At 45.3% G+C, this 26,003-nt stretch overlaps 1 long non-coding RNA gene across 9 annotated transcripts in view; it reads left to right on the forward strand.

Annotated features, from left to right (window-relative positions):
- The first annotated feature begins 17,892 nt into the window (after positions 1–17,892).
- LOC119466543 (uncharacterized) overlaps positions 17,893–26,003 on the forward strand; it is a 38,434-nt gene continuing 30,323 nt past the window's right edge. For 7 of the 9 annotated variants that reach the window (XR_007463738.1, XR_007463737.1, XR_007463732.1 and 4 more), the window contains exons 1-2: positions 17,893–18,373; positions 24,678–24,873. This is a non-coding gene — a long non-coding RNA (uncharacterized LOC119466543). Of the gene's footprint in view, positions 18,374–24,677; positions 24,878–26,003 lie in introns of all 9 variants that reach the window. The other 2 variants (XR_007463733.1, XR_007463734.1) reach the window with 2 other exon arrangements.

Consider the following 26,003-nt stretch of genomic DNA (forward strand, 5'->3'; position numbering starts at 1 on the left):
TTTTCGTGACATCGCGTGAAAGACAGGCAAAGTTGGGAGTGGCCCGAAAATGTTTTGACCAATCGTGGTGGCTGATTGAAGAAATTGGAATCAAAACAGTTTGGAATCGTTTTACGTTATAGCGCCCCTGGGCATGGTGCTGTGGGCGTCCTGAGTAGGCACCATAAAAAATTGAGCTAGGCCGTTCGGATCTTTCCGGGACATCCACGGGATGTGTTGTGCTGTCTGTTACAGCTCGGCGCTTTTGAGGAGCTGGAACGATGGGTGCAGTCACCGCCGGTACTTTCACACTTCGACGAAGACGCCGAGACGGAATTCCACACCGACGTAAGTAGCATAGGCCTCAGTGCCGTGCTAGTTCAAAGGAATGACGGAGTTGAAAGCGTATTAGCTTACGCTAACCGGTCAATGTAGAAAAAAGAAGCGCATTATTGCACTACGGAAAAAGAGTACCTTGCGATCATTTGGGCTACGGCGAAATTTCGACCTTACATATACGGCGGGCACTTCAAAATGGTAAGCGACCACCACACCTTGTGTTGGCTGGAAATCTTAAAGGATCCTTCAGGTCGCCAAGCACGATGGAGTCTCAGACTCCGGGCATTCAACATTATCGTGGTCTACCAGTGCGGACGGAAGCATTCTGATATCGACTACTTGTCGCGTGCCTCTACTGACCGGCCGCCGCAATGCGAACGGGATGACGACGCCTTCCTTGGAACAATAACCGCAGAACGACTTCGATGAACAGAAACGAGCAGACCCAGAGTTATGAAGCCTTGTCGGATGCTCGGAAGGCAAGACCGACGTTGTCCCTAGGGTGTTTCGGCGTGGATTCTCTTCGTTTTTTTTAGCACAATGACGTCCTCCTAAAGAAAAACTCTTTCCCCAGTCCATGCCAGCTACCTTCTCATTGTGCCGTCAGCTTTGCGTCCCGAGGTTCTACATGCCTTTCATAACAATCCAACGACTGGGTACCTTGGATTATCCCGCTCCCTCGCGAAGATTCAGGAGAAGTACTACTGGCCGCGCCTGGCCACCGACGTCGCCCGTTACGTCAAGACATGCCAAGACTGTTAGCGACGCAAGACATTGTCAACAACGCTAGCAGGATTGCTACAACCAATCGAGCCTCCTAGCCGACCGTTCCAGCAGATCGGCATGGACTTATTCGGACCTTTTGTGACGTCAACATCCGGAAATAAGTGGAACGTCTTGGCGACGGACTACCTTACCCGGTTCACTGAAACAAAAGACCTACCTATAGGCAGTGCAGCTGGAGTGGCGAAATTCCTCGTAGAGAACAACCTGCTGCGAAATGGTGCCCAGAAGTGCTCATCACCGACAGAGAAACAGCCTTTATAGCAGAGCTCACCCAAGTCATTGTTGTGCCTGAGTGTTATACTTGTTTTGCTGGGCACAAGTTCGCCCGATAAAGAGTTAGGTGATTAACGATTGTCTCCACTGTGTTCTTCACCGTCACGACTTGTGACAATATGACATATTGTGACAATATGTGAAACAGGTACGTGCCACATTTCAATTATTCTCTTTGATGTGAAACAGAGCCACTGGATATGTGGACGTGGGTATACGCCACTCTTCAATGAACCTCTTTAAAGCTTGGTTCACTGGGTTTGTGCCCCAAAGTTACTTTCAGATATAGCGCAAATGCACACATGCACACGAAGAAGACACGACAGACGCGGTCGCTGATTTTGTGATACACAACGAGGGTATAGATTACGGTTTATCGGTCGGCATCGAAGATTTGTTTCACTCAGTACCTCAAGATAAGTTCTTCGTTGCTGTTAGGAACTTTATTGAAGAGAGTCGCGAATGCGATTTCCAAAAACTCCGCTTGCTTGTCGGTTCCAAAATTTTAAAGGTTTTTAGAGTGTTATCTTAGTGTAACATTTCTTGTTTTTTAACGAGCAGCCTTTTCTGCAACGTAGAGGGGTGTGTATTGGGTCCTGTGTGGCTTCGAGTTTATGTGATATCTTCTTAGCTGATATTGACACGGCGCTTGGTTTCGCTTTTAATGGCGGGAAGATTCTTAAAGTGTTTAGGTACGTCGATGACTTTTTAATTCTTTTAAAGAAACAGGGCAGTTTCACTTCTCCTGGGAGTATTTTAGATGTTTTTATACAAGCAGGGCAGGGTTTGAGTTTCACTCATGAATTGCCTAGCACTGAGGCATTACAGTTCTTGGATCTCAGGCTAAGGTTTAGCGTAGGCCATGTTTGATGGGAGTAACCCCCACGGATCAAAAAGGGTCTTTTGCCTTTCGACTCTGCCCACTCAAAAATAGGAAAAAGGGGCATCGCACTTCAATGCCTGGATGCTGTGCTCCGTAAGTCATGCCCGCATACAATGCAGCCTAGCTTACAAAAAAAAATTTGACAGCCTATTGGCAGCGGGATTCCCTAATTTCTTTGTTGGTGTGGTCGCCGAATCTCTCCTGGTAAAGAACAGAGCTGGAGCAAGAAGGGCTGAGACCCAGCGATAGACGGCGAGACCCTTATATATATAGATCCTTACATAGGTACGTCGACCTTATATGCCAAAGGCCTCGCACAATCTGAAGAAGGTCGCGAACAGGCATCGTATTCATGTGGTCTTCACTGCTCCTAGGCTCTGCCCTCGAATTTGCGGTGACATCAAATGGGGTTGCCAAGCCACGCATGACAGCCGCTTCGTAAGGTGTGCGACAGGAGTGATATACTCCATTTCGTTGTTCGGAAATGTGTACATCGTCTAAACCAACCGGTGCATCAATGACTGGCTTAGGGAGCATGCACTAAAAGCTAAGGGAAAAAGACGACAAATATGCACATTTGGTTTGCCCAATCACCACGCGTGGTTGCAAGGCACGGTTTTATGAGACCACCATCTCAGGCAAATCTGCAAACTATAAAGGGCTCGAGTGGCTTCAGAAGCATTCTTTATCCACAAGAATTCAGCTACATGTATAATCTGCCTCCGACAACTCTGTTGTCTGAGGAAGATGGTAGTATTGTTCACTTTTTTAGATTTGTTTTTATCACCTTCGCATGAGGAAGGGGGCGCGACACTTGTGTACGCGGTTTACCTTATAAATCTGAGGGTGTGTCTGTTGTAATAAACAGGTTGGTAGTAGCGCTCGTCCGCGTCTGTCGTGTCTTCTTCGTGTGTATGAGTACTTATTTGCGCTATATATGAAAGTAACTATGTTAGGCACTAACTAGCCCACTGACGGACCGCCAGTTGGGCTGATGTGCCAGAAGGGATATGCCACTCTTCAGTGACCGTTTTTTACGCCGACTTGGGTCACTAGCTAAGGGTAACTATAATATTTTTCTTATGCGGGAGGATTGGCCACAAGACAAAGAACAATACAAAGCTAAATATAAGCTTTCAACTCTGCATCGTGCATAAACTGCAGCAGTGTCTGTGCAAACTTGTCCATCACTTAAACAATCATAGTTTTCAGGTAGGCCTGGCTTCAGTCCAGCCTTTCCTAAATTCTTAAGTCGGATCGCCTGTGCTTCAGGACAAATCCAAGGCAGGTGTCGAGCGTCTGACATTGTCACATCATCCGAGCACGTCGGGCATCTTTCTTGGTCGTCTTTTGTCGATCCCCAAGCACAGGTGACCGATGGTGCATGGGACACTCCATGCTCATGGTCATGAGCATGCTCCATGCTTATGCGCATGGGACACTCCAGCGCGAAGCTTACGAAGTTATACTCCCTGTGTTCTGGTAAGGTTACGGGGAAGAAAACAGACACACGGGGGAATCGAGGAGCGTTTGTCCCATCGTAGGTTAGATTTCAGTGTTTTTTTTTTTTTTTGTGGAGAGCGCGGGGATCCCACCAATATGTCAAGACATCCACAGAGTCCACAGGTACTCGCGCCTTAGCACTGAGGCGTCACGGGTACAGGGGCATGATTGGTATCGTTTCGACGACATGGCAGACCAACTAGCTCAATAACCTGCCGCGTCCGAGACACTTATATATGTGCAGCTCTTCAACGAACCTTTTTGACGCAAATTTGTGTCACTGGTTATGTGCCGTTCTCCAATAAAAAATACAATAAATGTCTCCGGTGCTGGTAGCAGTCGAACCCGCGTCATATCTTCAGCAAGAACTGTGACTTCAGGCGTAGCGTACTGGGAGCCTTATTGTCTTTAATATGAATAAATAACACTGTCGAAGACATTACATCACCCATAAACCTATTCGCCGACGACTGTGTGATATACCGATAAATTACTACTGAAAATGAAATAAGATTCCTTGCATAATGAGTTAAATAAAATTGCTAGCTGATGTGAAAAATTGAGCACGGATTTAAGTATTAAGAAATGCAGTTGCGAACGCTTTTCTAGAAAATTATCCAGATTACCGCACCGATATAACTCGAATGGCCCGCTTATGGACACGCAGTCCGAATACAAATACCTACCAATCTATTTCAGCGAATTATTTGCATCTAATAAACAGAGTGACACTCTCATAGCAAAATCTGTTAGATTGCTACATTTTATGAGAAGAAATTTTAAACAGGAAACGCGCGAAATTAAGGATGCTCTATACTTTTTACATGTCTGAGCAATACTTGATTATGCCTGTGCAATATGGGATCTCCATTAAGATTACCTCATTAATACACTGGAGAAACTACAAAGTCAAGCAGTAAGGTATGTTTTTAATAATTACAGCAGTAGACTATAGCTCTTCAGAAACGAAGGCCACTTTAGGATGGGATCTGCTACGTGAGCGTAGGCAGGAACTAAGGCTCAAATTAATACACCGAATTTATCAGTCAGACAGGTGCCAACTATCGTCTGAAACCAGATTACATATACACTCGCTTTTAAAACAGAAAAAAAGTCGTCGGCCTTTTCACTCCGTGAAGATGGTTAACCAGCGAAGCTGAAACGTGTGGCCCCGGTGTTTATCACTGGGTTAATCCCGAGCGTTCATTAAAGTATTTCTCAATTACACACACGTTCGGCTGCGACGGAGATAACGACATCACGGACAGTATACCTACAGTCCGCCATTGTTGCTTGCGTTCGATGTCGCCAGTTTGCTCGGCGGCGTGGTTAGTAGCATTCGCCCGCCATTGCCACTTGAGATTCTTAGAAATTAAATAACTTCAAAATTAAATCTGTCCATTACGTAACACAAAAAAGCCGGCAGATTACACGCCCTGTGGGAATCGATGTTACGCGAAGCCGTGCGTGGGGAGCCTGACGAAACGACCATGAGAGCACCAAGACGTTGGCGGCTCTTTCATGACCTACATGACACGCATGCCATGACATTCATGTGACTAGTACTCAGGAGTTCCTTTAGATGCACACCTAAGAGACCTTAAGGGGAAAGCCTTAGTCATGCTCATGACTATGACTTCTACCACCATCCTTTAGGCTACGTTCACACTTGGTCTCGAAGCAGGCGGAAGCGGCAAAAACTTCTAAAAATCCGCCCGCCTAGGCGGCGAAGCGGGCGGAAAACCAGGCGGAAAGCAAAATCGGTCTCGGACCGATTTTTTCGCCATGGCGAGGCGGAATCGCGGCGGAAAGTCGTTCCGCTCGACCGGAAGCTCCACTAGCATGTAAACATCCGGTCGTAAAATTGTACATGGCACCAAAAGTGTAGGCTGCGATGGTGCTCGACGCGATCTAGATCCACCACTTTCTCTACAAGAGTGGTACTAAAACGTACTGTCAGCAATACTCGCGATAGTATTCAACGTCGCGCGACCGGAGGTGCAGCAACGAAGCCTTGGGGTGACCCAACTTCTCGCGCTTTTGCAAAGCTGGGCGAACCCACCACAGCCGCTTCGGAGTTCGGAGGTGTCCGCTCCTTCCGTTTATTCATTGTCCATTTCTAGGAAACAAGTAGGTAGAAGTATAAAAAACAATTTCTTCGCCCACTTCTGTGGCAGAAAAAAGTTGGGCAGATTCCTTGTTGGCGCTCCGCAATTCTGCTCGCACGGGCGCGGTATGTTGCAGAAGTCGCAGGGCGCTTGTTTCGTTGCGCGGTGGTTTTCTCGTCGCGACAATAGATTGGGACAACGCCTCCTATAAAGACTTTTGATTGGGAGCATAGGTCTCAGGTCTCACGTAGAACGCGCAGGCTTCGGCGAGCCCCAACACAAGGGCCAGCCCGGGTTTTAGCTTTGGTGTACTGGAGGCGCTGCCAATAATACGAAATGATGAAATGTTATTACAACCTGTAAATAAAAGGTATTAAAGAAATATAATCACGCCTAGGCACCAACCTTTGACTCAGCGATAACGTGCCCGTATGAGAATTACGGAACGGCTACGAGGAATTTACCGAAGGTCGCAGATGACACGCAAAGTTGCGCGAAATGAACACTTTTGATGACGGGTGGGAAAATGAATGAACATACCGCTCGAAATGGTGCGATAATGAGCGCCACCACGCCGACAAACATACGCAGACTAGATGGACGTGGGCGAAAGCGGCAGCGGTGGCAGCGGCGATAGCAAAACAAATGTGAACAACTTGGACAAACGCGGAAAAGATTTTCCGGCCGCTTTGGCCTTTCCGCCCGCTTGCCGCTTCCCGAGTGTGAACGTAGCCTTAGTGTTTCTTTCACTTAGTACCCACGTCCGAACCCGTTTCAGTGTTTTTGGGTGTTAACGTTTTTTCGCTGAGTCATTGTCATTTTTGCTCTGTCATGGCCATGACTATGACTTTTAACACCATCCTTTAGTGTTTCCTTTACTTAGTAGCCACGTCAGAACCCATTTTAGTGGCTTTTGAGTGTTAATCTTTTTTTTTGCTGAGTCATTGTCATTTTTGCTGAATCATGTTCATCACTGTGATTGCTACCAGAATATTTTCGTGTTTCCTTCACTTAGTACCCACGTCCGAACCCATTTCAGTAGTTTTTGAGTGTTACTGTTTTTCGTTGGGTCATTGTCATGACCAACATGACACGCATGTCGTGACATTAATGTCATGACCAATCACTTATGTTCGTCATACACTCCAGTCATACTATGCCAATTTTGGTGCCTACCAAGTTAACAAAACTATCACGAGAGCACCAAGACGTAGGCGGCTGTTTCATGACCTACATGACACGCATGTCATGACAGTCATGACATATCATTCATGTTCGTTGTACACTCTTGTCATAGTATGCCAATTTTGGTACATACCAAGTTAACGAAACGACCATGAGAGGACAAAGTCGCAGGCGGCTAGATAGATAGATAGGTACTGTCAAAGTAGCAAATGTTCGCCAAGAAATGCTTCGAATTTAATAAATGGCTCATATCCCCTTAAGCAATGACTCCTAGCCCCGTAAACGCGGTCTCTCAGTTGCGACGAGAGAAGAGAAGTGAAATTGTACGCTGGAATGATGAGCGGCAACGGCGCCAGCTGTGGCAGAAGACGACGACGACGAACGCGGGAGCAGTGGCACGAGCGCGTGCCGAGCATGAGCGCAACCCGAGGGGCGCCACTGAGCCAACTGCGGAAGAAGGCGACGACGCTCGAGCCCATGCTGATGTTGATAGCTTTCTGTACGCAGGCGATTTCGCCTAGCCATGCATATACGATTTCGCCTAGACATATAAACCTTCGCTTTAAAAATTCAGCCTATACTGCAGAACAAACACTTTTTACAACTCTTTTTCCCCCAAATCAATATGAGCATGGAAGAGTTTATCTGATTTGGTAAATGCATCTAATAACGAATTATTATTTTCTATGCGGTGATAACGCTCCTGAACTACAACTGTATGTGCTTAATTTCTTGAAAAGCTTTTTCTTCACCTTATTTATACATGTTTATTTAAATAACATTGGAGAGCTTATTATGCATAAGAGTGTATCTGTGCAAAATGCTTTTCTGCTCTTAATTTCTGTTTCGTGCCCCATTACGTAATGCTTTTATTGCTACGTAGGTATGCTGTAAATAAATAAATAAATATTTAGACAATCTTGTTTAAATATATATTCACACACACTCCATGCGGGGACTTCGCTGCGGTGGCGCTAGCTTGCGCCACGTTTCTAGTGGAGAGCGCGAGAGAACAGCCCGACTGCATGTATGCCTCATAGGTGATGCGTTTCGGCGGTTGCAACAAGGTCGATTCACATAGGTCGCGAAGCTTCGGGCGAAATGCGGTTCAGAACGGATTGTCACCGACATCAGCAAGGGTGGTTATGGGAGCAGCGATTGAAGCGCGACTATGTTTGGAGGGAACAAACATTGCGAAAGAAAAAAGCGTTTTATAAATAACGAGAGATACAGTTAGATTCATTCAACGAAAATAAAGTTCCTAATCAATTTTATATACGCATGGCGAGAAAAGAAGAGACGATTTGGTTTTACTTGGTCATTATTATTAAATACCTGTTTTTCAGCGCCCACCGTAAGAGCGCCCATCGATAGCGGCGGGCGTTCACGCCGCTATCACTTGCAATGCATTGCAGCTCTTGAAGTGTGCAGAAAGGCGCACTCATAAAGTTCACCTGTTAGAATACGCCCCCCTCACATGTTGTTTTGCTTGCCGACGTTTATCTAAATTTGGTGACGCGGGTAGTTTCATTCTTTCTTAAGCTGTTCAGGCAAAAGCACTAAGCGACCGCCAGATAATTGTTTAATTTAGTTGTTTTCGTGCGACAGCGCTGGCCGACGGGCTTGGCGTCGACGAAAGGACGAGCACTGTATACGCCCAAAGCGTTCGGCGGCCTCCAAAGAAAGTATGTTCTCTGCAGGGATGCGATTTCGACACCCGTACGGCTGACCTTTTCCTGCATCGCTTTCCGTGCTGAAAGCTCGGAATGCCCATGAAGTCGTATGGCGGGGCATTTGAATATACAGCTGTAATGGCAGGCCTCCGAAAACAAATTTCGCGCCTTTGAGAACAAAATGACATCACTTCTGTTTTTAACGGATATAACGTCACATTATTTTTTCTTCCGCCGGAAGTGTTCCCTCCTCACACAGATGGCGCTAAGCCCCATGAACCGCCGATGAACCGCCATGTTTTGAACGTATGGGCTTCCATGGAAGCTTCGCTACCAGGTATATCTACCTATACATCTACCTTGGTTGCAATACGGTATGCTGACGCATTGCTTAAATGCTAACTGCACTGACGTTCAAATTCATCGTGAGATGACTTCTGCCGGATTTTTTTTAGACTGCACTATCTCCGGGGTCGGCCTATGAAAGAAGTTAGAAACACACACACGTCGTATAGAAAAGCGGGGTTAACTTGCCAAGAAAAACTTTGTCTTTAAAAATTCGTGAAACAGAAATCCTTAAACAGTGGTTCCGAATGAATATGAAAACGCAGTTGCCGCGCCATCGGCTGACCTTAGCGCGTGTGAAGCTACCCACCGTGGTTGCGTAGTGGTTATGGTGTTGGGCTGCTGAGCACGAGGTCGCGGGGTCAAATCCCGGTCACGGCGGCCGCATGTCGATGGAGGCGAAATGCGAAAACAATAATGTGCTTAGATTTAGATGCACGTTAAAGAATCTCAGGTGGTCCAAATTATTCCGGAGTTTCCCACTACGGCGTGCCTCATAATCAGATCGTGGTTTTGGCACGTAAAACCCCATAATTTAATTTATCTGAAACTAGGCTGATAATGTTTGATTCATTTGTTCTGTTGCACCTCCATAACCCCACGTGCTGACCCGGTTGAAATTGCAATTGAGTTTCTTTCCAACCTGGCCATTCCCGATATCGCTCGCTGTAGTAACCGCAGGAGCGTAAGATAGTGATAACGATTCTGGAACAATACTCTGATGACAAGCACGACAAAAGCAGGCAAGTGACAAAGAGGTTGCATTGACAGAGGGAAACAGAGATAAGAATGAAGGTAAATAGATAAAGTACTTGAGTTCCAGCTGAGGTTTCCCGGTTAGACGAACCGGAAAGCCGGTTGTCTGCAGCAAGCAGCCGGTGGCGCGCAGACCAGACAGAAAGCTGTTTTCACTCAGAATTCACTGAAGTAGTACCGCCTTTTGTAAAGTGAACCTTTACACAGTTCCCATGTTTTTATATAACATTCATGCCATGTCTAGTAGTAACCCGTTTGCGATTGTTTGTGTGCCTATTGTTCTTAACTAGGTTTTATTTATTAATTATTTGGCTCTAAAACTGAAACAAAGCTAAAAAAAACTGTGTGGCTAGTATCTGTTGACGGATGCATATCAAAGATAAGTTCGGTAATTTTACGGACTGACTAGCACAATTCCTTCTTCCCTGTCCTCTGGAGCACACAGGTCTCCCCTCCCGTCCTCCTTGCCCTTTTGTACCAGTTATCTCCAATTACCTATGCCCTGCCTGAGCTGACTCCACTCTGTGCCTGGAAATTTTTAAATCCCATCACTACGTTTTAATCACCGGCTGTCTTCTGCTTTCCCTTCTATTTCCATTTTATTTTTTTTCAACTCAGATGTCGAAGAATAGGTAGGTAGGCTACGTTAGCGCCAGCTATCCCAGAATTTTTAATTTGTTACTCAAAACAATATATAAAAATACAAGAACAGGCAGAAAAAAATTCGGCAGGTGTGACATGCTTGTAAAACTTGAAGGCGAAAGCCTGTTGCAGGTTTTTATATTCACTCGGACATCAAAAAGGTTTTTTCAAGATCAGGCGCACGATGAGACAGATAAGGCTTTCGCCTTAATATTGACAATCCCTATACACATGCGAACACATCACATGCCTACAGAAAGTGTGTCTATGTGGGCTCCAGCACGGAAAACACAACGCAGTACCTATGGGGTATAGTTACCCATTACACTGGAGAGAAGGAGTTTACTCAAGTCATTTCATCTACACACAAAGTGCATTTTTCTTTTACTTGGAGCACTTTCTTGAGGAAAAAAAAGTTCACAAATTTTACTCGAATCACGTCATTCATTTTGTGCCCAGGCGGACATCGCGTGTGAGAAAAACCAAAGCAATCAACCAATTCGCAAATTAAGCTGTTACAATATCTACCTTATTAGGTATAAAATGTATGGCGCGCGTTTATTTCATAAAGTTAAAGGAAATCATTAAAGGAATGTGCCACACTTCAATTCATCTCTTTCATGTCCCATTGGAGCCACTTGATATGTGCAACAGGCTATGTGCCACTGCTCTATGGACCTCTTTACATCAACTTGGTTCACTGGGAATGTGTGACAAGGCATGCGCCGTTCGTCAATGACCTTTTTCAACGCCGACTTGCATCACTAGCTAAGGCTAACAGGATGTTTGCTTTATTTGGGAGGATTGGCCACAAGACAAAGGACAACACAGTTAAATATAAGCTTCCAACTATGCATCGTGCAAGAGCTGCAGCAGTGTCTGTGCAGACTTGTCCACCCCTGAACGATCCTAGTTTTTAGGTAGGTCTGGCGTCAATACAGAAGCGTAAGATAGTGAAAAGGATTCAGAAACAATGGTCTGATAAGAAGGACGACAAGAGCAGATAAGTGACAAAGAGGTCGTCATTGACAGAGGGAAACAGATAACAATAACGGTTATTGATAACATTCTTGAGCTCCAGCTCAGGTTTTCCGGTTAGACGAACCCCTATGCAGCAAGCAGACAACGTCGATGGTGCGCAGACCAGACAGAAAGCTGTTTTCACTCAGAATTCACTTAAGTAGTACCGCCTTTTGTAAAGCGAACCTCTACACAATTTCCTTATAACATTCATCGTGCCATGTCTGATAGAAACCCGTTTGCGATCGTTTGTGCGTGCCATATGCGCGAGCAGTTTGATTAAACTTAATATACACGAATTTTTGTGCCTATTGTTCTTAAATAGGTTCTATTTATAAATTATTTGGCTCTAAAACTGAACCAAAGCAAAAAAAAAAACAATGTGAACAGTAGCTATTGACGGGTGCCTTCAAAGATAAGTTCGATAATTTTACGGACTGTCTAGCACAATTCATTCGTCATTATCACCGTCACCAGCCTATTCCGGCCCTTTGCGGGACACAGGTCTTCCAACCCCTCTCCCCCTCTCCGAATTATATCCAATTACCTCTGCCCTTCCTCAGCTGACTCCACTCTATGCCTGGAAATTTTTGAACGCCATCACTAAGTTTTAATCACCGGCAGTATTCTGCTTTTCCTCCCGTTTGTCTTATATTTTATTTCAGATGTCGACGAATGTGAAGGTAGGCTACGTTAGGGCCAGCTAACCCAAAATTTTGAATTTTGGGTTATACTATACACGTGCGAACACGTCTGAAGCATGGAAAGAGCGTGTCTATACGGGCACGAACACCGAAAACACAACGCAGTACTCCATGGGGTAGTTAGCCCTTACACTGGAGAGAAAGAGTTCACTCGTCATTTCATCTACACATAAAGCGTATTTATTTTTACATCGAGCACTTTTTTTATGGAAAAAATTTCACAAGTTGTACTCGAATCACGTGACTACAGATTCATTATGTGCCCAGGAGGACATCATTGATGATTATTACATTATTTACCTTATTAGTAACAGTCTACGGCACATGTTTATTTTGCAAAGTAAAGGAAATCGTCATAAGCGTCTAGTTCCCTGTTTTACCATTTCAAGATGGCTGCATAAGCCCAAGTAATTGACCTCATATTGTAAGTTGAATTTACCTGATTAAGCACGAAGGCACTGTGAAGCGCGGCTTGCCGTGCAACCCTCCTATGACATAGCAGGGCAGCGTAAATTGAAGGTGGATTATACAGCGCGACCAAGAGTTCACTCTCGCTCCTGCTGCTGAGGCGAAGATGCATTCAATCGGGAGTTTCACACAGCGTCAATCAGAATAAGATCGCGGGAGGAGAGAAATGTGACGGTTGCTTCTTCTTACGCCGCCCTGCTATGTCTCAGGAGGGTTGCATCGCAGTGCGGTGAGCGTAATCAGGGGCGCTATTGAAGTAAAACTATTGCAGACTGTTTCTATTCCATTTCTGCAGTCAGCCCGCCACTATGGGTAAAAATTTACCGGGGCAACTCCACTTCGCCTGTCATTCACGTGACGTCACAAAAACCGCGCAAACTCTCCATCTGATACGGCGTGTACACATTGATTATGCCTGATTATAGCAAACAAAAGAAAAAAATATTTATTTGCGATTAAATTTGTCAAAAGTTACCAAAATTGGATGAATGGTGTCGCGACTGCTACATGCTTATGAATAGACAAGAAACATTTTTGGTTTCTTTCCATAGACGCCATGACTACCCAAAATATGTATACTCTTCATGGCAACATAACTTCCCACACTTGCGCAATGTTCCAAGGTAATATCATTTCACAGTGACCTAACTTGGGCAACACACATAAACAAGAATAGTGATGACGCTAACCAAACTCTAGGTTACTTCAGACATAATCTTGCGCAGGCCTGCACTTCTGTAAAACTGCTAGCTTACAAAACTCGAATCCAACACAAATTAGAATGCCCCAGCTCGGTGTTGAAACTTGGTCAAACCGATCTCACTGGATTCACATAAAATCGTGCTGTAATATTAGTATGATCGGATCCCTCTTATCTAACCTAAGAGAATTATGCCGATCCAACCCAAATGTTTCAATCTGAGAACCAAAGCTTTCGTGAAGTGGTTAAGGAAATGCCATTCTATAGATTTAACCCGGCACAGTGTTTCGCACCAGATTACCTTCCTACTAGTGAAGACGGCCACAGGGCGGGGGATTGTGGCATAGAAAGGTTTGCTTTATGAAATAAACTTTGCTTCATGACCCGTATCTGTTGCAATAAGAATATTCAGGTATAGTTTGTTCTATCACTGCGTATAGTTCTGCAGTAACAGGGCCAGCAGCAGGGATGCCTGTAAGAACAGTAAAGATGGTAGTGCTGCCTGAGTTACCCAAAAGATTGTCTTGTCGGGAAAAACAGGACATTCCCTCAAAAGAGCCACACCCGCCGTGGTTGCTTAGTGGCTATGGTGTTGGGCTGCTAAGCATGAGGTCGCGGGATTGAATCCGGGTCACGGCGACCGCGTTTAGATGAGGGCGAAATGCGAAATCACCCGTGTACTTAGATTTAGGTGCACGTTAAAGAAGCCCAGGTTGTCCAGATTTCCGGAGTACCTCAACACGGCGTGCCTCATAATCAGATCGTGGTTTTGGCACGTAAAACCCCATAATATATTTTTTAAATTAAAAGAGCCACGAAACACCATATCCCTTAAATATTTATTCGCCTTCGTGTCTTTCGTTTTCTAATGACATTTAAAAGGTAAATGTTCGGAGCTGGTTTCAGATGTTTGTGCTTTTTCAGGTGTGCGCGATATCACGCATAATGATGTTTTAGCTCAAGTTCATGAATGATAATATACTCCAACATCACCTTTTGTGAGAAAGGAAAATATGGAACAAATATTTCTCTGTGAAGGCTTTTTGAACTTTATTAGAACATCTTCGGTGTATATGAACGTCTTCATGCAGGTACACCGGATACTTCCTCAGATTGTGTGCGTGTTTTTTGCTAACGAGGGAACACATAATTGCGACGATCGGATGCAATTGATTTTTGAAACACAGGTGAGTACACGTTAGTCTCCCACGAGATCGTCACAAAACATCGATTGTACAGCAGGAACCGGGGCCATCAAGGGCGTAGCCAGAAATTTTTTTCGGGGGGGGGGGGGGGGTTCACCGGCCCGACCGGGGGGGGGGAGCGTTTGCTTTCCTCTACGTGACGTGATCGATAATAAATATCGGTAGTTTAAGCAGACTCTCTACATGTATATCAAAGACATGGGACACCCCCCCTCTCGCATGTGCTTGTGAAGAAATTAAGTAAAAAGTAAAGTAAGCTAGCTCAGTAAAATACAGCGAGTACAAAAGGTACAGTGGGCGTTTGGAGCAACGGTCTCTCATCGCGCCGCTGAATGGACCAGTCTTCGAAAACGCATCATTGAGATGACCCGCCCGATCGGAGAAGACATCATTAATTGCTTATCTCCGTTAAGCGTAGATGGCGTCGTCCTCGTCGGGGCGAAGTGCGTTTCACAAGTCAAGGACGGCTATACACGTGAAAATGTACGTGTGACCAGGCTATACCTACTCCCATAGCAATAGCTTGTTCGCTGCGTCTTTGCGCTAGAAAACTTAAATACGCGCAAAAACGCGTAATGCTTGTTTTCTTTCGAAGTTTTCGTCGCCCTGCTCCCTCATACGAGATGGCTACATTTCCTGCGGCAAGTGCATGGGCCGCTGTGTCTTCTCCGCTGTGTGCGAGCGTGCAGCCGTCGTTTGCCTTTACGTCAACAGATTCAGAATTGTACAGAATATTTAACCGCACAGCATAGATATGGCATGTGTACGCAGTAGTGCGTGCAACTCATTTCTGCTTCACTTACGCCGGGGCAAACAGGAAGCGGCCTTGTACCTCACAGAATCTCGACTGATTGGTGTACTAGTGATGCAGGACTGAACTCCGGTCTTGTTCAGTACATAGTGCACATGATCAATTTCTCAGGACGCGTGAACTCCGACGAGAACTGTCGGCGCCTGCAACAAGAGTTTACTTACGCTGTACTGCGCACACCAGTAATATATGCTTGTCGGCTGTCTGTTTCGTGCATTCTGTTGCGAGTCGGTGGAATTTCACTGGTGGCATCAACCCCTTCGTGTGTACATTGCTGGTTTGCGATTCCACAACACAACAGCAACTACCAGCCTTCCGTAATTGCTGGTTTGGGATTCAACAACACAACAGTGACTACCAGCCTTCCGTAGGGGCACAATCGCAAACAAGAGACGTTTCGCGCGCAGACCGAGTCAAATCGGTCTCGGACCGATTTTTTCGCCATGGTGAAGCTAAAACGCGGCGGAAAGTCGTTATGCTCGACCGGAAGCTACACTAGCATGTAAACATCCGGTCGTAAAATTGAATATGGCACCAAAAGTGATCGACGCGATCAAGAACCACCCCTTGCTCTACGACAAGAGTGGTACTAAAACGTACTGTCAGCAATACTCGCGATAGTATCCAACGTCGTGCGACCGGAGGTGCGGCAACGAAGCCTTGGCTTGACCCAACTTCTAAAGGCGCATTCACACTTGCGACTAGGCGAGGTCGCCCGACCGATTGCGACTGGCGACCAGAAAGCTACTCAAAACGAACGATGTTCACACTTACAAATGCGACCGACGAGTCGCTAAACCGAAATGTATCACGATATGCCGTTCACGTCTGCTTGAAATGTCATCGCCGCGTAAAATAAGCGCCTGCGTATACGGACGTCCTGTTCCTTCGCATCTGATTGGTTCAGCTGTTCTGCGACTGCGGTCGCGTGACTGAAAAATCGAGCAGTGAGCGACTGGCCCGAAACGGTCGCATTTCGAGAAAAGCGACCATTTGCGACTACTTCCGACTGGTCGCTTTGCGACCAACTTGGTCGCACGACCTCACCTAGTCGCAAGTGTGAATGGGCCCTAACACTTTAGAAAAGCCAGGCGAACCCACCACCGCCGTTTCCGAGGTGTCCGCGTCTTCCGTTATTCATTGTCCATTTCTATAAAACAAGTAGGTTGAAGTATAAAAGCCCTTTCTTCTCCCACTTCCATGGCAGACAATAGTTAGGCACATTCCTCTTTGGCGCTCCATAATTCTCCTCGCATGTGCACGGTATGTTGCAGTAGTCGCGGGGTGCTTTTCTCGTCGCGACGATAGATTGGGAGCGTAGGTCTCACGTAGGACGCGCAGGCTTCGGCAAGCCCCAACACAAGGGCCAGCCCGGGTTTTAGCTTTGGTGTTCCCGTTGCCGCTTTGGTGTTCTGGAGGCGCCGACAATAATACGAAATGATGAAATGCTATTAGAACTTGTAAATAAAAGCTATTAATGAATATAATCATGCCTAGGCACCAACCTGTGACTCAGCGCTACCGCGCCCGTGTGAGGAGAATTACGGAACGCCAACGAGGAATTTATCGAAGGTCGCAGATGATACGCGAAGTTGCGCAAAATGATCACTTTTGATTACGGGTGGGTCAATGAATGAACATACCATGCTCGAAATGCGATAATGAGCGCTACTACGCCGACAAACGTACGCAGACTAGATGGATGTGGACGAAAGCGTCAGCGGTGGCCGCGGCGGTAGGAAAACAAATGTGAGCAACTTGGACACGCGCGGAAAAGATTTTCCGGCCGCTTTGGCCTTTCCGCCTGCTTGCCGCTTCCCAAGTGTGAACGTAGCCTAAACTGTTTTTCTGCCTGTTTTGCCGCCTAGGCGGGCGGATTTTTGCAAGATTTTGCCGCTGCCGCCAGCTTCGAGACCAAGTGTGAACGTAGCCTATAAGATCCTGCGCGAGCGCGGCCTAACCGGCACCTGAAGGGAAGCAGCGGAAATGTATACCGGAAATTTCGACCACCTGGGGTCTTTAACGTGCACCTAAATCTAAACGGGCCTCGAGCATTTTCACCTTCATCCAAAATGAGGCTGCCGCATTTGTTGCTGCAGAATGCGACCGCCACATTCTCGCCCAAAACCTCACAGAGTGTCAAAGCCTTGACAAACACCGTGACAGTTTTTTTTTCCATATGCAGACATGATTCGCTGTATTATCAACCCAAACGGAAGCGCCCAGGAATGAAATTGTGATAGTAGCACCGGTTTCTTGACTTATGTCAGCGCGAAGCGACGAGAAAAATGGGTGGGTAAGTGGGGGAGGGGGGGGGTTGCGCAAAAAATTTCGGGGGGGGGGTTTGAACCCCCCCCCCCCCTGGCTACGCCCCTGGGGGCCATTATCTACTCACCATCACGGGTTCATCTCCAACAGTACAATGGAAGTTTATCTTGGCTATTATCAACCTTCAATGGGTTTGTCTTGTTCTATCTTGCAGCACAATGGTATCGGAAAAATATCATGTCATGCTTCACTAAATGTACGATAAAAGCCCCGCCTACTAATCCAAACGGAACTTACTGTCAGTTAAGCGGAGCTGTTCATAACGGCGGCAGGGCAGGGTTCGCATGTGGTTCTAGCAGTATAGCACGCCAATTTTCGAATAATCAAGATTATTCCAAATAATAACACTACTCGGCAACTTACATCCGCAGTCTTCGCAAGAGAAACGGTTATAACGTACGAAAGCAGTGTTAGAGCCGAGAGGATATGGTTTCACAAGGCTGTGGTATGTATGAGGATGGTGACAGTGCGGATCTGGTATTACGTTTTTGTCTCGTGGTGGAGTAGAATTACCGTGGGATGGCTCTTGGCATTCTTTGGTGTTTGGTGTGTGCTAGAAGTTATTGCGGATGGATTGCGTACATATGCAAGTGAGTGCAGAAATTCTTGTGCAATCTGGATACCTGCAAGCTATGCACTTTCTCTTCGACGACCTCGAGAGCTGGGTGAGTAAGTTCATGTGCTCCCTTCTTCCACTGTGCGCCTAAGCGATCGATACAGCGCATTGAAACTTGGACAAAAAAGCTACGACAATTCACTTTGGAATCCCCATCAATGCAGGACGCGGGTTGTGCGAGACACCTAGGGCCATTTCTCGGTTGTCACATGCTCGGCGCTGCGTGTCTGAATTGCCAATGGAGTTAAAAAAATCGAATCTGTCTAAAAAAACGTAACTATCAATCAGGACTTGATTGAAATATGAAAGCATATTCGGCAAACTTCAGCTGCTTGGCAATACATTTATAGTTTTCTGGGCAATTTGGTAATTTGAACACGTTGAAGTAATTGACCATCCGTTGCCTCAGTGGTAACCAACTGGCTAGCAACTGGAAAAGCTTGAGTTGAAAACTTACCCAGAGGTTTAATTGTTGATATGCATACAAGGTGCATTACATGACGGCCCGCTTATGATCAGTAAGAACGCTATCCCAATTATATTACTCTATATACCGCAGTGACCTAAGGCTTGAAGGCTTGAGCAGTATGCAGTAAATAGCCAGGTAGATTTTTCTGACGCGCGCGGGCGTCTTCAATCGCCAGATGGCGTGCAATGGGTGTGAATCACAGAGTGACGTACCAATACAAATAAAAACTGTATTGAATCATAAGGACACAAATGAAATGCTTGTGTGTCCCAAAATGTAAAGCTCTATAAGACCTTTACTTTTATAAATGTAAGATATTGTAGGATAGATGTCAAGTCGCCGAAATTGAAATGAGAATGAGATGTTTCCACAATCGAAAAGTGTCTTCCGATAAAGAATTGCCCTCGTTAAGATTAATTGCATGCTAAAACATTAAGGGCACAACGAGAAAAAACGGCTGTGAGCCTGATAATTGACGCTATGACAATCTCTTCAGAGGAGCATAGGTGAGGTGGCCAGATGAAAGTTCACTTTGTGTCCGAATATTAAAGAGCTCCGAGTGAAATCAGTAGTGCCACCTGAAGGGCGGCATCAAAGTTTCAAAACGTACAGGTAATCTTACGGTTTCGTTTTCATGCGGGCAGTCCAGTCGCGGTGAACATAAACGAACCGGGGTTCCCTAAAAAGCTTTTTGCCGCTATACATTGAGTGTGTTAGGGCTAGCATGGTGATAAGCGACCGATGCCCGCTTTCCTCTTGCGTGACAATAATTTGTGTAATTTTTGCGTAGAAAACAAATTACCCTTATGTCTGCGGCAGTTTATTCCATATATATTAGTTATGAGTGGCCTCCGTAGCGATACCAGGCGTTGACTTTTGTTGCATGCGGAGGTTGTATGCGGCCGCGGCGCGGAGTCCACCGTGAGCTCACTGCGATGTTAAAGGTACAAAAATGCTCCATGCGGTGCAGACATGCAGAGCTAGAAAAGCAAGCAATAAAAGCAAGGTGCAAATCAGTAGGAACACAACAGCAGGCATAGTGCACTCGTACCGAAGCAATTTTGTGAAAACTCACGTGAAGTGCGCTCCTGTGTCGTAGCCGCTGCCGACACTGATCTTCAGTCAGAAGCCTAATGTTGATGGTGGTGATGGTTTAATGACATCCCCTTCGGAACGGGGCGGTGACAAAAAGCCACCTAGCCTGCTTGAGGCAATCAGGCATGCTATACACGTTTTTAGTTCTGGCATTTTTGTATACGTCTCCTTAATCTTTTATCTTTCTGCCTCAAAACTTCTCCATCTACCTTGTACCGTTACGTGCGCCTGTAACGGATCTGGTCTTATCAATCTCCTCCTTTTTGTTTCATCAGTACTCTGAGCCACAAGTCAGCGCTGCCATCTGTCGACTAAATTCGAAAGCCACAGCAAAATTATTTCCTTTTGTTTTTTCTTCACTCATGCAATCAGTCTGTGGAAATAAATATTCACTGATATTAGGATTTTTTATAAGACTACACAATTATGAAATATTGCCATAAGTGCAGTTTGAAAGCCCCGTGGGATGCCATGGAACGAAGTTTGTCTTCTCTTTTTGTGAAAACTGGTCCAATTGCCAGTGGGCTCGTTTTATCCCGGTGTAGAAAAATTTAACTGATGTCAGGCGTCCCTTCTGTCTGCCTTTTGCTTGTCCCGTCTGAACATTTGGCACTGTTAGTATGGTCACCAGTAATGAATGTGAATCAATTTTTACTCACTATGCTTCGCCAAACATTGTCGCTCGTCTCAATGAGGAACGAACTGCTCTTTCGGAATGCCACACCCAGCCACAAGTGACACAATAACCTTGCATCCTTTTTTATCATATGATACTCAGGGATACATCATACAATAAACTCAGAAGCACAGCAACACCAAGTCCAGTCACATAACTACAACAATGCCTGGGTACATAAGACAACAAGTGATAGGTTCACGCAAAGGCACATAAATGGAGGCATTGAATAGGCAGTAAACACGTGCAGTGAGTTTTTCACATACAAATGCTTTATTCAATATTTTCTGAGGATATCACTAAGACAAAGAGGATGTCAGTATTGCTCCAATGTTCATGGGTTCCTCGTCTCCATCATCGATATCCGACGGCATGTCCACATCAAAATCCGGCTCATTTACCGTGTGCTCGGATTCCGGTGCATCAATATGCATGACTTCTTCGTCATCAGCAATGTCCATTGGTATATTCACATCCCTTCCGGGCTCATTTGCCGGGTTTATTATTTCTACGCCGAGGGTATCTGTCGATGCAGTCTGAATGAAATTGGTCGTGTCCTGTGCCGTGGAAAAAATTGTCATGCACGTGTAATGTTGAACGGTGCCGTTTGGGGACGAAATACCGCCATTTGTTGTCACCGGCACACCCGAAATATGCACAAAATTCAGCTGCACATGTGTCTGATGCAATTGAGCTGACGCCGGCTCGGTGCCTTGCTGCTGATAAGCCATTGACGATGGTGCCGGTAAGCGGTGGAAGAGATTATTTTCAATATGAAACATAGATGTAGAGGAACATGGGTGCCAGTGGTTTCTTAAGACGGGAGATTGTAGCGATAACGTGGTATGCCCGGCCTTACCTGATAATGAATGTTCGTGCGTCTCTTCCAACTAGAGGGTTTCTGTCGGAGCCGTACGTAGATTTCGCGCCCTTTGCGATAACGGTTTGTGATGGAGGGCGCGTAGTTTGTCGGGAGGACTTTCCCGAAGCAATTTTTTTTTCGTGCTTTTCGCTCTTCGTCAGTGGTCCAAGTGACGCTCAACTCGTGTCAGTAATTTGATCAGCCGGCCGTGAACGGTGGATTAAGGCGAAGCCGCAATGCACGTGCGGACAACTCTACGTGCTTGAGAAAAATGGCGCTGGTTGAACAAAATTGGATGAGCTGATTCACTGGTTGAGCATGGTGATGGCGCTAGTATAGCCAAAGTGACAGTTGCAGAATACGCCCCCAGGCTAATGTAGAGAAAAGATAAACACCTCATTATTATTATTATTATTATTATTATTATTATTATTATTATTATTATTATTATTATTATTATTATTATTATTATTTGTTTTGATAACATACATGCACTGGACAAGAAAGAGAAAGCGGGGAACTGGCTGGCAACTTGCCCGGAAGGGGCACAACGCCTGCCCACCCTTCAGAAAGGAGGAGACAAAATACATAGAAATGTACTTAAAATAATGCAATAAGAAAAATCACACTAATCAGTGTTCAATTTGATTTAGTTTTCTGCTTTTTTTTCTTCCGTGTCAAGTTTGCTGCTAGTTTGCTGCTTTTTTTTCTTCCGTTGTAAAGCGCTGCCGACTACATGGTGCAGTAACGCATGCGCAGAGTCTGCCCCGCACCTCTTCCTACGTTGCCGCAGGAAGGTAAAAAAAATCGGCGGTTTTTGGCGCCAAAATGACGATACGATTATGAGTAACGCCGTGGTGGGAGAGTCCGGGTTAATTTCGAGCATGTTCTCTAACATGCTCGAAATGCACAGAACACGATCGTTCTTGCATACCGCCTCCATAGGAAGGCGGTCACCGCGGTAGGAATTGAACCCGTGACCTCGATGTCATACACGCAACGCCAAGTCCACCGGAATATGACCTGCAGGTCCACAAAAAGTTAAAGAGCATGGGCGGCAGCAGGGCCGCACTGAGTAACGGTTAGCCGGTGGGAGAGAATGAACGCGTCCTATATCGACTCCTCTCAAAGTCTCCACACAGATTCCAGAGATCGCGTGTTTTTTCCTTCGTCGGCTGAGATGGGCGCTGTGCTTACGTCATTGGGCCTTCTTTCCTGACGCGAAACATCTGGGGTGGCGATGACAACCTCAATGCGAGCCCAACTCATGGCATCCTCAGGGCGTGTGTGGCACCACACAATTTCTTGTTAAAGGACTCCGCTCTTTCAAGTTCCACATGAGAAATTTCATATATAACTGTCTAGTGTATGTTTAACTCTGTGGTGTTCACAATAAAATAATTCAAAATGCAGATTTCCGGCTTTTGTTTACGTGCGTGGACGGCCGAAAAAGTCTGTTTTTATGAAAGTGTGGAACAGTTCTGCACATGCTGTCGTTAAATCAGCCTTCCGCATAGCCTAAAAAAATGAACAATGATTACTGCATGGGAATAGTGGTGGCATAGTGAATGAATGAATGTGTGTGGTTTAGTGGCACAAGGGCCAGGTGTGGCCAAAGAGCGCCATGCCAGTGTTTGTTAGTTCGCAGTGAAGTGATGAATTCTGAGAAGTAGATGTGACGGGGCTGTAAAGGGGCCTAAAATAGTCACTGTAAATTGCGTAAAATCGACATGTAGTAAGATAATGGCAATGACTAGTGACGTGTACTATGAACATAAAAAATGCATTGCTAAAGAATGATAAGACATGCAAGATATGCAAGATGTAAAAATTGGCAAGAAGCACTTCTACCTGAACAGAGCCCTTGAAACACAAGGGCCTGGAGGTATGTGCTATACAGAACTACTATCACAGCGGCATCCTCTTGAGAGAGGATGCGCTACGAATTTATTGGGCTTATAACATGCAGGACCGCGTCGTTTAAGAAACCGAGAACTGCTTTGGCGTTAAACAGCGGTTCTTCACCAATAAACATAATAGGATGAAGAGGGATATGATAGTGGTATGCTACAGAGAAATGTTTCCTTCTCTCTGTTTCGGCTTTCCGACACTCCACAAAGACATGGAGGACGGTCAGCCTCTCAGCACGTCTACCACAGGTCGGCGGTTCATCACCAGTCAGCAAAAAACTGTGGGTGCCAAATGTATGTCCTATTCTGAGACGACAGAATAGGACATTAGTTCGTCTTGTTTTCGTTACGGGGGGCCAGAAACCTAACTGTAGTGTAATCAAGTGAAGTTTATTATTTGTTTCAGTGTCCCACAAGCGTTGCCAGTGGCTTCGCAGTTTCTTTCGCAAGAAAGGTTTCAAGTCTGTTGCAGGAACAGCTACTGTGTGATTAGTAGCGTGCGATGTAGCTGATGTGGCCATTTGGTCTGCTTGCACATTACCCTCAATGCCTGTATGACCCGGAACCCAGCATATAATGATATGCTGGTTTGATATATACGCTCCGCATAGAATGGAATAGAGATCAGTGAGAACATGATTTTTGTGTTTGCAGAGTGACATCAGGGCTTTAACGATGCTTAGGGAGTCTGTAAATATAATTGTTTTTTTGAAATTTTGATTTCCTTATATGATTCACAGCCGACAATAGTGCATAGGCCTCAGCCGTAAAGATGCTCGTTTCCGGGTGGAGTACACCGGATTCTGAGAAGGGTGGGCCGACGGCTGCATACGACACGCCGGCATGGGACCTAGAAGCGTCTGTGTAAAACTCTGTGCACGAGTACTTGGATTGAAGCTCTAGGAAATGCATTTTAATGTGTGCCTCTGGTGCGTGCTTCGTGACCTCTACAAACGATGTATCGCAATCTATAAGTTGCCACTGCCAAGGTGGTAACTGTTTCGCTGGAGCTATAGGAGAATGTTCAAGAAGTGGAACACCCATTTCCTCACTGAGGTTCCTCACACGCAAAGAGAACGGCTTTCTCGCTCCCGGTCGATTATGGAAGAGTGTGGCAGCGGTGACGTCATTGATAGTTGAATAAGAAGGATGTTCAATGTTCGCGTGTATTTTCAGATAATATATAAAACTGTTATATGATCGCTGGAGATGAAGTGACCACTGATTCGATTCTACATATAGGCTCGGTGGCATAGTAACCAAACGAATGGTCTAAAGAGACTGATTACTTACAGCTTTTAACAAAAGTGATGCTTTCTTTTTCGCATTCTGAACCAAAAGAAATGCAGGTTGCGTCGTCTCGGATTGGACCATTCTTTGGTGAGGGCACGCAACACCCTTGTCTTGTAGCACGATTTCTACGATGTACCCGAAGGGCTGCATTGCTGGAAGGCTGGTGCAGGGAACTTCACCTTGCAATTTCGACAGAATGGACAGCATGAGCAGGTCAGCACTCGTCCGTGAGCTTTCTTTCAATGTGAGTAAGTTATTTCACACTATTATGTCTCCTCCGTGGTGAAATAAAGCTCACCTTTGAGCACCGTTTTTTTGTCATTAACTGCGCGTGGCTGCAAAAGTCGCCCTGAGCTTGTTTTGCAAAGTGAATGTAATCTATGCTACAAAACACATAGCTTATTCTTTAACATGATTGATCTTAAGTTTGAGTAGCAAAGAAAAATACTTCACGCTTTATGAGGTTAAGAAAACAGCACGTGCGAATTTTGCTCCAATAAATTCAGCTTTTGAGTGGAATGAATTGAATAATTTATCCCTTTTAGGGACTGCACGTAAAATGAATTCTTGTCTTGAGAAAGTACCTAGCCTCATAAGAGGACAGTAAAAATTGTGCACTGGTAAACATTTATTCTAAAGCGAATCCACTCGGAAGCGTGAAGTCCTTTTCTTGCAAATCCCATTCAAGACAAAAAGAAGCATTGCCAACGCTATACCTGGTGGCACAAATGCTACCTTAACCATGACAACACGACGTTCTTTTTTTGCTAGTTTCATTATATAAGATGTCAGTGTTAACTGGACAGCTGACAACTTTCTTGAACAGTGTTTTTTGTGAAAGAAGATGTGTACATTTTGAATCAAAGATGAGTTTAATTAGGCTAACTGTACGCGCAGAAGGATTTTGCCTTTCCTTTATTTGGAAATCATCCAGCTGCTTACGTCTGGCGATGTTGCGAGAGACACTATTTCAAACGTAAGTTTTAGTTACGTGCCAGTTTTTGAACAACCTCTTGCAGAGGAGCGAATCTGTAAGTACATTTTTCCGAGATAAGCTTCAGCAGTTGAATCTTTACAAAATCAGCATTAATCATGCAGTACAATGATGATTTCGCAGAATTAGTCACCTGAGGTCCTAGGTACTTGTCTATTGTTCTGAAGGTAACTTTGTGTATGGAGGCTGCGAAATCACGAAAGCTGCATTTTAGTATCAACTGCCAAAAGACAGCGAGCGTAGCAAAATGTATGTTTTGTTTTATGACGCTTGCGAAGTTCCACATGCCTGTAGTGCCTGACTGAAAGTATTTCATTTTGGCTGTCGTTTGGTGGTATTTAAATAAATTTACAAGCAAATAATTCTAAATTATACTTTGT

The sequence above is a fragment of the Dermacentor silvarum genome, chromosome 10 (genome assembly GCF_013339745.2).
Source record: "Dermacentor silvarum isolate Dsil-2018 chromosome 10, BIME_Dsil_1.4, whole genome shotgun sequence".
Lineage (NCBI taxonomy): Eukaryota > Metazoa > Arthropoda > Arachnida > Ixodida > Ixodidae > Dermacentor > Dermacentor silvarum.